We start from the raw sequence: 11,860 nt of genomic DNA, 5'->3' as shown, positions 1-11,860 counted from the left end.
GAGAAGTGCAGCAATGAATGAATGGAAATCCAAATTCTCTGTAAATGTTCATTAAAATTATTAAAAATAATAAAACTCCTTTATGTTTTGTTTTTCTGGGAATATCTTGATCTCTCCTTCATATTTGGTGGACAAGTTCACTGGGTTAAATATTCTTGATTGACAGTTGTGTTCTTTGAGTGTTTGATATATGTCATTCCACTGTCTTCTTGTTCACATGGTTTCTGCTGAATAAACAGCACTTAGTCTTACCTGCTTTCTCTTATAGGCTACTCTTTGTTTCTCTTTTGCTGCTTTCAGAATTCTCTCCTTATCTTTGGTTCTGGCAAATTTGACTATGATATGACTCAGTGTTTTTCTTTTAGGGTCTATTCTATATGGTGTTTGCTCAGCTTCTTAAATATATATTCTCTCATTCTTCATTATGCCTGGGAAGTTTTCGTCCAGTAATTCTTCCACCACTTTTTTGGTGTCTTTACCTGCTTCCTCCTGTTCTGGGATTCCAATGATGCACATGTTATTTCTCTTGATGGTGTCCTATGTTATTCTTAGATTGTCTTATTTTTCCTACCTTTTTGATCCTGCTTTTTGCTTTAGCATATCAGTTTTGACAATTCCATCTTCTATTTCACTGATGCTGTGTTCCATCTCTTCAATTCTGTTCATATGTCCCTCCAGCATGTTGACAGCATCTGAAACACTGGGCTTCATATTTTAGATCTCAATTTCTTATTTTTCCAGAGCCTTTAATACCTCATTTGTTTTATCTGCATTGTTTTGTATTGTTTTTTTAAGCTCTTCCTTGTTTTTGCTGTAATTCTTCAAGCTTGTCCTTCATCCATTGAAAATATTTAGTCATTGTTCTTTTAAATTCTTTGTCAGAAAGTTCCATCAGACTTTCTGGATTCAGGAAATCCATTGATATTCTGTCACTTTTGGGTGGGTGACATCTTGCTTTGTTCTTTTATAGCTTGTGAGGTGGTCTTTTTCTGTCTTGGTGATGCTTTGGTAGAGTTTTTCATGCCTGAGGTGATGATATGTTCTTCATCTGAAATCACTGCTACATATGAGGGCATAATAGTTGTTTCCTGTGTTCCTCTCTGAAATTCGGAGCCAAGGCAAGTGTCCATTCACAGCCTGTGAAAGTGGCCTCTTCTGATGGATAATTGTTAAAGCTACGTCAGAACAAGGTGCACTGTATTAAACATAGTTAGTTGACTGGACGTGAGGAGATGCGAGGTTAAGGGTGGGGGGACAGGTGGGGTAGGCACAAGCACAGGTATATGCTTTTTGTCTCACACCTGGTGGTGCTAGCTGTCTAGGTGGGGTTAGTTGTCCAGGTGGTCATGTGGGAAGAGCTCACTTAGTTTGCAGCTCTACCACTCATGCTTGGTTAGGGGGTTTCCTACATAGATGTGGACATGCAGGGACCTCACTTAGGTTACGTATGTCCTGCTGGTGTCCAGCAGGGCTAGATTCCACATGGGCATTCACCAGGACCTCACTCACTTTGCAACTGTCCCCCTCATGCCTGGCTTAGCTACCTGCCTGGGTCAGGATGTGCGGGTATTTGTACAAGGAACTCACCCAGTTTGTAGATGTCCTGCTTGTGCTCGGCTGGGCTACCTGCCCTGTGGGGACTCACAGGGACCTCACTCAGGTTGTAGTTGTACAACTCATGCCCAGCAGGGCCGACTTCCAGGTAGTCACGCTTGAGTACCTCACTCAGGCTGCAGATGTCTGTCGCGAGTGCACGGGCTACAACGGGGAGGGTGCATGGGTCCTTGGAGGGCTGGCTCGTGGGGGCAGTCGGTCCTGTACCATCTGCATTCTGGGTGGTCGTTCTGGGGTCGCATGTATTCCGAGCGGGGTCATGGGCAATACGTTTGATCGTTCCCAAATTTGGAAATTTTTATAGCAGAATACAAAAATTTTATTGGCATATTTTAAGACTCCACTTAAACTAAGTTTTTAGCAATCATAAGATGTCAAGTTTCTAGAACATCAAAGAAGGAATATGCACAATTATCTGAAAAGAAAATAATCCTATATTTTTAAATTTCATAATTAAACAAACTAAAGGCTAAGTTTTTATTTAATTTAGGCAGAAAATAACACACCAGATTGAATATATATGCAGATATGAGAATACAGCTGTCCTCTATTAAACTATACACTAAAGAAATTAACTGACAGAAGTGTAAATCAATGGTCCCTGTTTCAACAATTATTTTGGAACATGTAGTTGTTTCCTACCAAAATATGTTATTTATATTAATAAATTCTGGGCATACTACTCTTTTTTTTTTAAAAAAAAAGTGAGTTTACAAATACATACTAATACATTTTCTGTTTAAATTCTAATACAGCAAATATCTATACATATTTACATGTAAACAGAAGATCTTTGAGGTCCTCAATTTTTTGAAGAATATTAAAGAGAGCTATAAGTTTGAAAACTGCCAGTTTATAGAAAAATGATTTATTCCTGGGCGTGGGAAGGTCCAGGTCTTTGTTGAAGGACATAGCTACTTACTTGATGCCTAAATCAGGTTGAAATTCTTTTAGGAAAAAAATAATGGGTAAAGACCAGCTAAAACTGTTCACTCAGTTATGTGAAAAATGGAAGTAAGAAATATCAACTATTCTTTCAAAGACAAAAAACCCATAGCTCATTTGCTGGATTTCAGTTGTACACACATACACATATGTACAATCACAAAACACAATTTTCTCCCCTAAGAGCTTTATTTTATCAGTCTTACAATATACATTCTCAGCTAAAACAAATAACAAAGAGTGCATTTAAATAAACAAACAAAACCCCCCAAATTCACTGCGATTAAGTAAACTATGATTCATAGTGAACTTGGGACAGACTACAACTGCCCTCTAGGGTTTCCAAGGCTGTAAAAAAATCTTTATAGAAGCATACTTCCTCAATTTTCTCCCACAAATTAACTGGTGGATTTGAATCATTCTCATTTTGGTTAGTGGCAGAACATTTTTTTTTCTTTATGAGTATTTTTTAAATTTTTTTATTGCTATTTTAATGAAAGGTTACAGAAAACTTGCATTTCCATTCATTCAAATTTTGCAACAGTGGCTGAACATCTTAAGCACACAGCCGGAAGATCTCCTTCCACAGTGTACATGAATATGTGAGGAACCTTTAAAGTTTACTGGTTTATTTATTTTGCTGAGGAGAAGAATGTGAAAATAATTGAAACTGAATATTTAGTATATATACGAGGCTGGGCAACAAAACAAAAGAAATTTTAGAATTTGTAAGATAAGATTTTTTTTAAGATCTTATGACTAGGCTATTAATTATCTTATTATAGAACTGAAAGAATAAACTCCAGCATAAGTAACAATGGGTCTTTTCATTAGTTGCAGTGTTGTTGTTGTATGCCATTGAGTCACCTGTAACTCATAGCTACTCTATGTACAGTAGCTCTGAAGCCTGCCCTGTCCTGAGCCACTCTCACTGACTTTTACACATCTAACACCCCTCCCCCTTAACCCTGTGCTGTCCCTCCACCCTTCTGAGCATGATGTCCTTCTCCAAGGACCAGTCCCTTCTGGCCATGTGCCCAAGGTATGTGAGATAGAGGTTCAAAATCCTAGCCTCCAAGGAGAAACTGGATTTTACCCTCTCCAAGATAGACCTATTTGTTTTCCTGGTGGTCCATGGTATGTTCAAGACTCTTCTCCACCATCACAACTCAAGGGCATCAATTTTTTTTCTGTCATCCTTAGTCATTGTCCAGCTCTCTGACACGTAGCAAGTAATTGCAACCAGGGTCTGGATGAGGCTTAGTCTCTAGACTGATATTGTTGATTTTCAGTATTCTGTAGAGGTCCCTGACAGTAGATTTTCCCTATGCAATCTGTCTTTTGATTTCCTGAATGCTGGTGCTAAGAGTGTTTATTGTAGAGCTGAGCAAGCTGAAATTTTAACAACCTCAATCTCCTTTCCATCTACCATGGTGCAGCCAATAGGATCAGTGGCAAAAATCTTTGTCTTCTTGATGCTGAGCTTCAATCCATAGTAAAGACTAGCCCTTAACCTTCAGCAGCAAATGCTTCAGGTCCTCTTCAGTTTCAACAAGCCAAGTTCTGTCATCTGCATAATGTAGTTTGTTGACGAGTCTTCCTCCAATCCTGATGGCACATTTCTCATCATATAACCCAGCTTCCTGAATGATCTGTATATAGATTGTAAAGATATGCAGAGAGGACATATCCCTGACACACTTTTTTCCTGATTTTGAACCGTATTTCCTTTCTCTGTTCTGAGAATTGCTTCTTGGTCCAAGTATAGGTTTCACATAAGCATAATCAAGTGTTCTGGGATTCCCATTCTCCTCAAGGTTAGCCACAATTTGTTCTGATTCAAACAGTGAACGAAACACAGATTGACAGACAGTCCTCTGGTACTTTTGTTTTCTGTCAAGATCCATCCTAAATTGGCAGTAATGTCTTTAGTGCTACAACCTCTTCTAAATCCAGCTGGTATTTCTTGTAGTTCTCTGTCAATGTACTTTTCTAGTCAGTTTTGGATAATTTTCAGTATGATTTTGATTGCATGTGATATTAATGATATTATTTGATAATTTTTAAACTCTGTCGGATCACCTTTTTTTGGAATGAGAATTAATATGGATCTCTTCCCGTCAGTTGGCCAGGTAGTAGTTTTCCAGATTTCATGGTACAACCTGGTAAGCACGTCCAGTGCAGCATCTGTTTGTTGAAATATGTCAACTGGTATTCCATCAACTCCTGAGGCTTTTTTTCTTTGTCAATTCCTTCAGAGCAGCCTGAAATTCCTCCTTTATCACTATTGCCTCTTAATCATATGTTGCTTCTTGAAATTCTTCTGCATCAGCCAATTATTTTTGCTATAATGACTCTATATACTCCTTCCATCTTCTTTTAATGAATCCTTGATCCTTCAATATTCTACCCATAACATCCTTAAATATTGCAACTCGTTGTTTGAATTTCTTCTTTAGTTCCTTCAGCTTGAGAAATACTGAGCGTGTTTGGCCCTTATGATTTTTTAACTGCAGCTCCTTGCACATTTCCTTATAAAACTTTACTTTGTCTCTCTGAGTTGCCCTTTGAAATCTTCTATTCTGCTCCTTAATTTCTTCCCTTTACTTTGCCTTCTCAGCACTATAGTGCAATATTCAGAATCTCTTCTGCCTTCCATCTTAGTTTTTTCTTTAGCCTCTGTCTTTGCAATACGTTTTGCATTCATTATGGATGATATTCCTGATATCTTTCCACAGCTCATCTGGTCTTTGTTCATTAGTGTTCTAGGCCTCATACCTGAAAGCAATGAGTACAAGAGGAATTTGATATATGTTCTATTGACTATGCAAAGAAATTTTGCTGGGTGAATCTCAAAAAATTGTAGCTAACCTTGAAGAAAATGAGAATCTTAGAACACTTGATTGTTCTTATGTGAAACCTGTGGATTAGGAAGCAGTCCTCAAAACAGAGGAGGGAAACACTGCATGGTTCAAAATCATGAAAAGAGTATGTCAGGGATGAATTTTGTCTCCATACCTCTTCAATATATATGCAGAAAATATCATTCTGAAAACAGGGTGTTATGAAGAAGAATGTGCATCAGGATTGGGGGAAGACTCATCAACAACCTGAATTATGCAGATAATAAAACCTTGCTTGATGAAACTGAAGAAGACCTGAAGTGATTGCTGAAGAAACTCAAGGACTGTAGTCTTCAATATCAAGAAGACAAAGCATCTCACCACTGGGTCAATTGACAATAGCATCATATATTGAGAAAAGATTGAGGTTGTTAAGACTTAGGGTCAGTTCCATAATCAACACTCTTAACACCAGCAGAAAACTTAAAAGATGAATTGCATTGGGAAAATCTTAACACCAGTTGGAAAAATCAAAAGATTAATTACCTTGGAGAAATCTCCTGTCAGGGAACTTTCCAGAGCGCTGAAAAGCAATGATATCAGTCTAGATACTAAGGTGTGCCTAACTCAGGCCATGGTCTTTGCAATTACTTGCTAAGTGTCAGAAAGCTGAACAATGACTAAGGATGACAGAAGAAGAATTCATGCCTTTGACTTGTGGTGCTAGAAAAGAGGCTTGAACATACTGTGGACTTCCAAGAAAACAAATAGATCTGTCTTGGAGAGAATGAAACCAAGTTTCTCCTTGGAGGGCAGTATTTTTTTTAAATTTTAATTGTCATTTTAACAAAAGTTTACAGAAAAGTTAGATTTTCATTCATACACTGTTGCACATTTTACCCCCTCTCTCTCCTTTCCCCCTCTCCAAACTAATTCCCCCCCACTATTTTATATACAAATTTCTAATACAAAATCAAACAAATTCTTTCAATTTCCCTCACCCCCCCCACCTCAAATTGTACAATCCCCTGTATATCCACATCCCTCTGTTTCCAGCCTCTCCCACCCATCCTGGATCCTTATACTCCTTCTGCAATAATGGTCTTATACAATGTTTGTCCTTGTGGGAATGAGTTCATTCACTCAGCATAATGCTCTGCAGTCCCTCCCAAGTCAGGTAATAATTTACAAAGTTATTGATCTTATGTGCTGCATAGTATTCCATTGTGTGAGTGTACCATAATTTCTCAATCTATTGGTTTGTGATTGGACATTTGGGCTGTTCCCATGTTATTGCGATGGTGAATAGTGCTGCTATGAACATTGGTGTACAAATCTCACATTGTGCCTCAGTTTTCATATTCTCAGGGTATATTTCAAGTAGTGGAATAGCTGGATCATATGGAATTTCTATGTTCAGCTTTTTGAGGAAGTGCCAATCTGCCTTCCAGAATGTTTGCACCATTTTACAATCTCACCAACAATGTACAAGAGTTCCTTTCTTGCCACATCCTCTCCAATCTCTATTACTTGCTGCCCTGTTAAACTTTACCACTTTTACTGGAGTGAGACAGTACTTCATTGCGGTTTTCATTTGCATCTCTCCTCTTGCCATTGATTTGGAGAATTTCTTCATGTCTTTGTTTGCCATTTGAATATCTTCCTCTCAGAAAATTTTTTCCATGTCTTTTCCCCATTTTGTAATTGGGTTATCAGTCTTTTTCTTGTGGAGGCCCAGGAGTATTCTGTAATCTTTTGTCATAACACTCTTGTCTGAGATGGTATTACCAAATGATTGTTCCCAGTCTGGAGGTCTTCTTTTCACCCTGTTGGGAAAAGTTTTTTTATGCATACAGAGATTTAATCTTTAGAAGGTCCCATGCATCAATTTTATCCTCTTTAGATCATGCTTTTCGGGTTGTATTTGGCAGTGTCTTTATACCTTGGATTAGCGCTTCTAAGTTTGTTACCAGTTTGTCTTTTATGAACATTATGGTTTTGGGTTTTACTCCCAGGTCTCTGATCCCCCTTGAATTGATTTTGTATATGTTGTGAGATGTGGATCTTGTTTCAGCTTTCTGCAGGTGGAAGTCCAGTTTTGCCAGCACCACTTGCTGAAGAGGTTTTCATTTCACCACTTTATATCTTTGATTTCCTTGTCGAATATCAGTTGACCATAGATAGCTGGGTTTATTTCTGGGTTCTCAATTCTGTTCCATTGGTCTGTGAGCTTGTCATTGTACCAGTACAATGCTATTTTGGTTGATAGTGTACACAGAAAACCCCAATGACTCAACAAAAAAAAAAAACCACCCTGTTATATTTACTGTTAGGCCATTTTAGTAGAGTGGCAGGATATAAGATATTATATTGATAATTATTATATTGATATATTATCTTATATTGATATAAGTTCAATATCCAAAAATCAATAAGGTTCCTCTACAGTAACAAGGAGAACTCAGAGACAGAAATAAAGAAAGCAATACCATTTGTAATAGCCAACCACAAATTGAGATACGTGGGAGTGAACGTAACTAGAGATACAAGACACCTATACAAAGAAAACTACAGAGCATTTCTGAAAGACAGAATAAAAGACCTAAAGAAATGGGAAAATGTGCCCTGTTCATGTATAGGAAGACTCAATATGGTGAAAACTACAATCCTATCAAAGGCAATTATACGTTCAATGGAATTCCAATTCGACTCAATATGGTGAAAACTACAATCCTATCAAAGGCAATTATACGTTCAATGGAATTCCAGTTCAGAAACCAAATTCATTTTTTTCAAGGAGATTGAAAGGGAAATTATCAAATTTATTTGGAGAGATAGGAGACGGTGAATAAGTAAAACACTTCTGATAAACAAAAATGGGGTTGGAGGCATATCACTCCCTGACCTCTAAACCTACTACACAGCAGTGGTAACCAAACCATCATTGTACTGGAGGGAAGGATTTTGAAGCTCCATCTCACAAACTCTGGGTACATGGCCAGAAGAGACAGGTCCTTGGAGAAGGACATCATGCTTGGAAGAGTGGAGGGACAGTACAGGAGAGGAAAACCCCGAATGAGAATAATCGATCCAGTAACTGGGGCACTGGAGTGGGGGGGTAGTGTGTTTGAATTAGTAAGACTAGCTCAGAACAGGGTAGGGTTCAGTGCTGCTGTACATAGACTTGCTATTGGTCAGTGACTTGATGGCACATAAGAACAACAACAAAAACAATAGATTCAAGATGAAATTTTTATTCCTATAGATTTTATTTGGCCTTCTTTAGCTTTAAGTTGAACTTGTATACGAATAGTTGATGATCTGTCCCACAGTAAGCACCTGTCCTAGTTTTTACTGCGGATATTAACTTCTCCAATGATTCCTTCCACAGTTGTAATCGATCTAATTTCTGTGCATACTGTCAGGTGAAATCTATGTTCATAGCCTACATTTATGTTTCTTATAAAAGGTACTTGCAGTTTAAAATAATAATTGCTAGTACACATTTCTATAATTCCATCACCAATCTCATTTTCATTACCAAGTTCATGTTTTCCAACAACTGGCCCTTCCTTCTGGTTCCCAATTTCCATATTCCAGTCATCCATTATTCTTAATGCATCTTGGTTGCATGTTCTATTGATTTTTCTGACCACAAAAGTTGGTAGAAATCTTCTATTTACTCCTTTTTTACTCTGATTTTTGGTGCATAAATTTGAATGATAGTGGTATTAAGAGTTCTTCGTTTTATACATATGGATATCATCCTGTTACTCACAACATTGCATTTCAAGATGGATCTAAAAATGACATCTTTAACCCTGAGTGTGACTGCATTGTTTTCTCACCTCTTCATCTCCATCATAGAAAGAAAGGAAAGTATAAATATTGACATATTAGGTTTTGGCTAAATGAGATAGTTGCAACAAATAAGCAAAATAAAACTTAAGACTATGAAATAGCCCCCAACATTTTTGAGGCTCTTGAACTTTCCTGAACTGTTTCTTTTCCATTCATAATCTCCAAATTTGTAAATATGGTTCTACTTGTTTATTTTTCTCCCTAAGAATGAGCAATATGTACTTGATGCTACTTTCTTGATTTTGTCTTTCCAGATACTACACTTAGTTCTTAGTTTAAATGAGAGACTTAGTAAACATCTACTATATAAACACATAGTGCTGAGTCCGATTGTGGTGATCTAGAACTTGGTTTGCCTGGGAAAGGAGTCCAAGCATACACTGCATGCATCATGGCTGTCAAATTGCAGCAGAAGCTGAATGAAGGTCTGGTCTGAAGTTGAGATCTTGTTGAGATATATATTATTTGGGGCATGCAAAGGGTGAAGGACTGCAGCCTTCAGTATGGATTGAGGCTCAATGTCAAGAAGACAAAGATTCTCACCACTGGACCAATTGGCAGCATCAAGGGTGGATGGTGAAGAGATTGAGATTATTAACAACTTTAGATTGCTTGGCTCCATGGTCAACACTCTTGGCACCAGTAGCCACGAAATAAAGAAAAGTATTGTGGTGGGAAAGTCTGCTGTTAGGGACCTCTCCAGGGTACTGAAGAGCAATGCTGTCACTCTGGAGACTAAGGTGCATATGATACAGGCCATGATCTTTGCAATCATTTGTTATGCATCAGAGAGTTCCACAATGACTAGGAAAAATAGAAGGAGAATTGATGCCTTTGAGCTGTGGTGCTGGAGAAGAGTATTGAATGTATCATGGACTACTAAGAAAACAAACAGATTCATCCTGGAGAGGGCTAAACCAGGATACTCCTTGGAGGCAAGGATTCTGGGGCTTCATCTGAAGTACTTTGGACATGTTGTAAGGAAGGACAGGTCCTTGGAGAGGGGCATCATGCTTGGGAGAGTGGAGGGATGGCGTAAAAGGGGAAGACCCTCTATGAAGTGGTTGATTCCGTAACTTGGGGTAATCGGGATGGGTGTGTTAGAGGCAGTGCGATTGGCACAGGATAAAGCAGGATTTAGGGCTGTTGTACATAGGGACACTATGAGTCACAAGTGACTCGATGGCACATAACAACAACAACAACACACCAAGTACTTAGTGCCATATCTAGTAGATATCATGGAAAGAAGGTTATGAGAGAAAGAAATTAGTCTGAATTACATGAAATTACCAATATTTGACCTTGCAAAGTAATTTCTGAACTCAAGGAGCTTTTTATGTAGTTGGAGTGGCTTGGAGGACATATACTGAAAAAACATAGATCAGGGAAGGGTGATTATAACTGCCACATGATTACAGGAAAAAAGGTCTAATGTGTGATCAACATTATTAGGAGAGGCCAGGGAACAGAACTTGTCTACTTCCTGAAAAGGGGTAATGATCCAATACAGACTCATGAGAACTTAAACTATCCCACAGAATTTTGTTAGGGACTGTCCAGAGGTAAACTGCAAAGAATAGGGTCACATCATAGAAAAAAACAAGGGAATTTCATTCGTATTTTTGTATTGTAGATTTTAGAACAGAGTGGCACTTTTATAATGATTTGTTAAATTTAAGTAATTTTACCAGGTTTCTATAGAATGTTATTTTTGCTGAATAAACTAATTTTTAAAGAAAACAAAACCAAAATACTTTTGATCCAGGAATACTAATTAATAATGATTATATCTGTATTGTTGCTATTCTTAGTTGCCATTGAGTTAATTCTAAACACTTATTCTTAACACTAAAGCCAATCGCGAAAAATCAAGCATTTCCATCAATTTTTTCAGATTGAAATTGATCAAAAACAAAATTTTGCATTCATGATTGGTGAATGGCATGCAAAGGTCACAAACAGTAAAGAAAAATCAATAGTTGGAGAACATGGTTTTGGCAACAGAAATCAGGCTGGTGATTGCATGATAGAATTCTGTGTAATGATTTGTTCATTTCAAGTAACTTTTTGAAAACTGTTAATGGTGACTATACACATGGACTTCACATGATAGACTATAATAGAATTGATTAACTATACCTTTAAAAAAGTCAATGAAAAAGCTTGATATCAGCATTCAAAACAAGACCAATAGTTGACTGTGTAACAGACTATCAGTTACTTATGTGCAAGTTCTAACTTAAGGTGAAGAAAATGAAAACAAAGCCACAGGAATTCTGTCTAAATTTAAACAACAATAACAAAGCAACAAGTTAGATTCAATTCATTGAACACTAATGACTGAAGACTAGATGGATTGTGAGATGACATCAAAAGCTTCCTTGAAAAAGCAAAAAGGTTATTATAGATGAAAGAAAGAAATATAAGACCTAAACAAAAGTCAGAGGAGACTTTGTATATGCACTGTTGTTGTTGCTATGTGCCGTTGAGTCGTTTTCGACTCATAGCGACCCTATGCACAACAGCCCTAAACCCTGCTCTATCCTGCGCCAACCACACTGCCTCTGACACACCCATCCCAATTACCCCAGTCA

This window comes from Elephantulus edwardii, unplaced genomic scaffold (assembly GCF_000299155.1).
Source record: "Elephantulus edwardii isolate Elephantulus edwardi_28Jun2011 unplaced genomic scaffold, EleEdw1.0 scaffold00120, whole genome shotgun sequence".
NCBI classification, from domain to species: domain Eukaryota; kingdom Metazoa; phylum Chordata; class Mammalia; order Macroscelidea; family Macroscelididae; genus Elephantulus; species Elephantulus edwardii.
This window is presented reverse-complemented; position numbering follows the sequence as displayed.